Consider the following 5,744-nt stretch of genomic DNA (forward strand, 5'->3'; position numbering starts at 1 on the left):
AAAAAAAAAAAAAAAAAAAAAAATTGTTAAAAAACCAAACAACATACAGCAATTAGTTGTTTCAAAGATCATGAACTTTACAGACGTGTCTTGATCCCTCAAAGCCTGTTCATTCTTAGCTTAGACATGACTAATAATCTAGTTACCTGGATTCTAACCAAGGTGGAGTAGAGCACCATGTTAAAAGAGAAGGAGCAACCTCACTGAGAATAGGAAGCACAGCACGTCAGTGATGAAAGTGACCAAAATACTATTTAATATAGATACTTTAAAAAGCAGGGCAATGTGGGGCCTCTTAGTACAAGAGCAAAGTATAAGATGCTATTATTCCCCCAGCTCAGCAGAGGCCAAGAGTCCCTGCTCAATTTTTCAAAATAACTCTATCCTTGTATTTGTTGTTTGTGCAACCTTCCACCTACTACTTCCTAGTTTAGTCATTAGACCCTGCTTGCTTTGGATCCCTCCTTCCCGCCTTCTGTTCATGGCTCTTACAATCCTGGTTAGCATTCACAAATTCACCCTTAATATGCACTATGGTCTGACATTTTGGCTTTCCTCATGGTCCCCACTTCTAATTCACAACATATCCTTTGGAATAACTAGCCTAGAATTTAACTACATTTCTGACCTTCTTGGAGCCATACCTGAGGGTTTTTTTTTGTTTGTTTGTTTTTGGCAGACATTATTTCTCACTCCCTGCCAGATGCCCAGCTAGGCTCTTAACTTTGCAAGGATAGCTGCCGGAACAACATTATCACTCTGCCTTCTGGCTGCCACTGTCATGGCCAACCCAAGTAATACAGTGAACATACCATGTGTTACCTCTAACCCCCAAGTTGGTCTGGGGCAGCACTCCATAATTAAACTCAATGATATCTCTGCATCAAAAGACATACATATTCATATAAGGTGGGATAAATAATGACTACAAATAGCTTACCATCTCAGGTCATGTTTTGTTGATAAATGAGTTAAGAAAAAAACTTTTAAGTCTTTGAACTCAGAAATTAAGATTAAGGGATTTTTACCTGAATGTGTTTTTCTTTTATTCTTTTCAGAGTTCCTCCCAAAATATTTTTCAAAAAATGTTTTGGTGTTTCAATGGGTAATTTCAATTTTCTGATAATTTTGCTTACATAAAAAATGTATTGAAGAAATGAGGTATCATTTTGCATATGTGCACAAAAACATGCATATATTCAACATATAGAAGCCTACAAATTCAATAGAAGAGGCTATAAATAGATGCTGTTGTATCATTACCAACAGAAAAGTATTATCTGGGCAATAAGTACAACTGAGTTACTAAAAAAGTACATATATAAAACAATTTAGTAAAATTAGAGCCATACCATGGTTTTAAGATCAGAAATAGTATATGCTCACCTTTAAATATTTAGAATAATTATTTCCCACCAGTTTTCCTTCTTTCTTGTCACATAACTAGCTCCAATTTCTTATGCTGGTAACATTTAATATATAGCTTTAATATGGCTATATTATACTTTTTTCCTACAATTATCTTTTAAGTTATCATTAAAAGAAAAATCCTAAGCATGATTGTAGATACATAATCCATTTTCAATCTGGGTGGTATCTGTTTAGAGAGGTCTAATTTCCCATTTGGGTCTTACTATAGATAAATGTTTGATTTCATGTTCACAGTTACACTTTCAATAATTTTCTGCCTGATCTTTTTTTTTAAAGATTTTATTGGGGAATTGGGGGAGGGGAACAGCGTTGGGGAATCGGGGAAGGGGAACAGACAAGTTGCTGTCCTGTTGTTCTTCAGTCTAGTTGTGGAGGACGTCGCTTCACTGGCCCATGTTGGTATTATCATTGCGCTCTTCCCAGGTGAGGCAGTCGCTCTCTGGCCATTGGATGGCCGCTCACAGCGGCTCAGGAAAGCTCACGCCCGCTGCTGGCCAGCCCCACTGCAGCCCAACTCCAGGTCAAGCTGTTGTTCACCATCTTAGTTGTAGAGGGTGCAGTGGGATCCAAACCAGGGCCCTGCTGCTCAGAGCTGGCGTCCCAAGCCAACACTTAACCAATGCGCTACTCGGCCAGCTCTCTCTCTTTTTTTTAAAAGATTTTATTGGGGAATTGGGCAAGGGGACCAGCCAAGCTGTTGTTATTGTTCTTCAGTCTTCATTGTGGAGGGCGCCAGTCGCCATCTGGCTGCCTGTCGGGTGGCCTCTAAGCTCAAGGTGCTGTGTTCAATCTTAGTTGCAGGTGGGCGCAGCCACCATACCATGTGGGAGTTGAACCAGCAGCCTTGTTGTTAAGAGCGCACACTGTATCCACTCAAGGTGCCGAGCTCAGTTTTAGGTGCAGGTTGGCATAGCCCACCATTAAACAGGCAACCTTGTTGTTACACAAGCTGAGCCATCCTGCTGCCTGTTGGCAGCTCAGTGAGAGCTCAGCTTGGGTGCAGCGTCACTGGCCCATGTGGGAATCGAACCGGCGGCCCTGTTGCTCAGACCTTGCGCTCTTAAGCCAACTCTTAACCAACTGAGCCACTCGGCCGACCCCCTGTCTGATCATTTTGATAAATCACTATGTCACTGGGTTCACATAAAAAAAATGTTTTGAGTAAAAGCAACTTACTGTTACTTCTGATATACACCATGAATGATATGTTAAAAAGGGAGTTTATTAAGTGAAAAAGAGTTTTGACACGAGATCTAAATTAAAACTAAAAATTATAAACGAGTATGGTTGTGTTCTAGTAAAATTACCTACAAAAACTGGGAGCAGGCTGGGTTTCACCCACAGGTTGTCAAGTGCTGACTCCTTGTCTAATCCAAAGAATTTAACACTAGAACTAGACAAGGGATTCAATTAAATAAATAAATCTTTACTAATTCCTTACATCTCAATTAATTCATTTTTTAAATGAAGTTTAATAATAGTTTCTGTAGTCTACTTAAAAAGTAGAAGTCCTTTTTAAATAAGAGGACTATGGTCCCATTCAAGGACTGTTCAAATCTGTCAACTATATTATGGATAATTAATGAAAACCAAAGACTCAATAAAGTTTTTTTTTTTTAATGCAGATGTCATTAAACTGGTTAATCAGGATTTAGAATAAAAGAATTTTAGAATATGAAGGGGCCTAGACAAATCCAGAATTTAATCACTTTATTCATAAGATAATTAAGAAAGAATCATAAAGGTTATAAATTGCCTCAATCCCCTTGTTGAAATAAAGCTGGATGGAAGAAATGTGCATTGCTGAAAGATAAAAGTACTTAAGTTTTTTTCCTCAGCGAATATATTATCTCTTTAATTAAACAAAAATTTAAGGTACTTTAGATTACGTCTTTTCTGCCACTAAAGTCAGATACAATAATAAATAAAGCGAAAGGAAGAGAAAAGTGACCTAAGATCTATAAATAATAAATAGTGGAGAAGCTTAAGCTAAAACCCAGGACTCCTATCAGGACAGGACGCTTTTCCTATACTATAGCTATCTATACAAAATAACTGCATTCTAAGACAAACCCAACCTCCAGGGCTTTTTCCAACTGTCACTATTCTGTTAGAAACCCTGCCTGCTTACCCATTTTGTCAAAGAAAAAAAAAAATCGATGCTGTTAAAATGTAAGAAATCTCGGCTTCAATGCTGATCTAAAATCACTTAAAGACTTCCTTTCTAAAATGTTTGGAAAATGAAACAGGGCAATTCTCTCCCCATCCACCTAATGCCCAGAGATCTAAGGATCCTTCTGCTTCTTGAACCGTACTTGTCGGCCCCCTTCTCCCCCTCCTTTTAACGTCTCCTCTAGGCTGTAAGTTCCTTAAGGGCGCCGAGACTGCACATAAAATGCGCTGAATATCTGAATAAATGAATGCACATAAAAACAAAGTATTATGGTGAATTTTAATGAAAGAGCTCAAATCGTCTGACAGCTATTACCTGACTTGACAATTCCGAAAATCATCTTAACTTGCCAGAGGTGAGCATTACTGTGATTAGTAGATACCATAAAGCGCTTTATAAAGTTTGTAAAGACTTTATAATCACTTGAAACGACGTTGTGCAGACCGAGAGAAGCATAAGAAGAAATGCTTCCTCACACTAAGCAAATGCTACTCCAGTAAAGACTTTCTTTCGTTTCGAGAAGGGCTGGAAAGTCCTCCACGTAGAAGGCAATATCCACTCTGTCTCCACTGCTGCCTTCAGGAAACCCTCCTCGAGGGCTGCGCGCGGGCGTCGGGAGAACCTCGCCCGAAGCCCGGGTTGGGGCCCGGCGGGCGTCGCCAGGGCGGGTCCGGGGAGCGGCGCGCCTGCATGGCGGGCTCCGACCTTCCGACCTTTCCGCAGACCCGGAGTCCCCGGGCTCCCGGCCACGGGCAGAGTCCACGCCTACCTGTTGTGCTCGGGTGTAACCAGACTTTCCCGGAGCCCAAGAGGAAGAACGGACCACACGGGCCATTGGGCAGTGCCCGCGCCCAGTTCAGGTCCTCCTCGGTGGGCTCCGGCCCCTTCGGCCATGACACCCAATCCCCGGACCTGTTCCCGCACCCGGGGGACCAGCGTCCTCCAATACTTCACTGTCGCGACCACTCTGGGGTCCCCTAAGCCGTTTAACTTACTGTGCAGGCCCCGGTGTGTTGATCCTCCCGGCCGGCAGGCAGCCTTGACACAGCCCACTCGCGCCCGGAGCCGCCTCCAGTCTCGGGACTCCCAACTACTTGCACTCGGGGGTCCTCCTCGGCTCAACGCCCGTCCTAGTCTCGCCAGGACACCGGTACCACAAGAGCGCAGCGACTTGCCAGCAGCGGCGACTGCGAATCAGCGCGGCGGAAGAGGCGCGCGCGGGGCGGAGCCGAAAAGCTCGGAGCCCCCAGAGCCGCGGGAGCCAGAGATTGGGAGCGCGCCCTGCGCTGCGCAGCTCCGCGATCCGAGGCCCCGCCAGCCGGCCGCCGAGCCATCGAGCGCCCACTCTGGCAGGCGTGACTGCTCCACCGCCGAGAGAGCGATGAGGGAGACTGTGGCCCAAGTTGAGGCCAGGGCAGCAGCTTTGCTGTCCAGAGATATTGGCCACAACTATTTTTGTCAGTTTTTAATCGCTGGCCAGAATGCTTAGGGGCGGTATGGGGTATCTGAAGGTTAAGACACAACTGGAGCCTGAAAAATTCATGCAGGGCATGCTGTGGGTGTTGTTGACCTAAATGAAGAGGTAAACTGAGGGAAGTTCAAAAGGAGTTTTGAGCAGAGGAATTGAAGTTTGGGACAAACAAACTGTGTAGCAAGCCACAGGTGAGTCCATTGAGTGTTTGGAGTAGGTTGTTTATAAGCAGGGAATGTAAAGAGAGGAGAGTCAGTTAAGACCAAAAAACAAACCAGCCTTGAAAATTTCTGTGCAGACAAAACCAGCCCAGTCACACAAATAAAGCTCAATTCAGCCCTCTTTGCAAGACCAACCCGACCTGGGCCATCTGTTTATACCTCTGGAAAAACTTCCCAATATTGATGTGAGACAACTTCTGGCCAATTCCCCGTCAACCAAGAAAATTGCAATACTATCAGTTCTCTGTAAGTCAGGCATTTACAGGAAATCAATCAGTCTCTTCGTCCTTAAATTTTCTGTTCCTGAGGTCACACACCTGAGATTCTCCATTTTGTATCCTCTGGTTCTATTTTATTTTATTTTAAAAGATTTTATTGGTGAATCGGGGAAGGGGAACAGACAAGTTGCTGTCCTTTTGTTCTTCAGTCTAGTTGTGGAGGATGTTGC

The 5,744-nt window shown here is 43.6% G+C and overlaps 1 protein-coding gene across 1 annotated transcript in view; it reads right to left on the reverse strand.

Moving 5' to 3' along the window:
• The window catches only part of LOC109378074 (HEAT repeat-containing protein 5A-like), a 41,640-nt gene extending 36,777 nt beyond the window's left edge, over positions 1-4,863 (reverse strand). The window contains exon 1 of the mRNA XM_019634543.1: positions 4,600-4,863. The gene's annotated coding sequence lies outside the window, so the exon portion shown is untranslated. The remainder of the gene's footprint in view (positions 1-4,599) is intronic.
• Between the last annotated feature and the right edge of the window lie 881 nt (positions 4,864-5,744).

Source organism: Hipposideros armiger, unplaced genomic scaffold (assembly GCF_001890085.2).
Source record: "Hipposideros armiger isolate ML-2016 unplaced genomic scaffold, ASM189008v1 scaffold_1723, whole genome shotgun sequence".
Classification (NCBI taxonomy): Eukaryota; Metazoa; Chordata; class Mammalia; order Chiroptera; family Hipposideridae; genus Hipposideros; species Hipposideros armiger.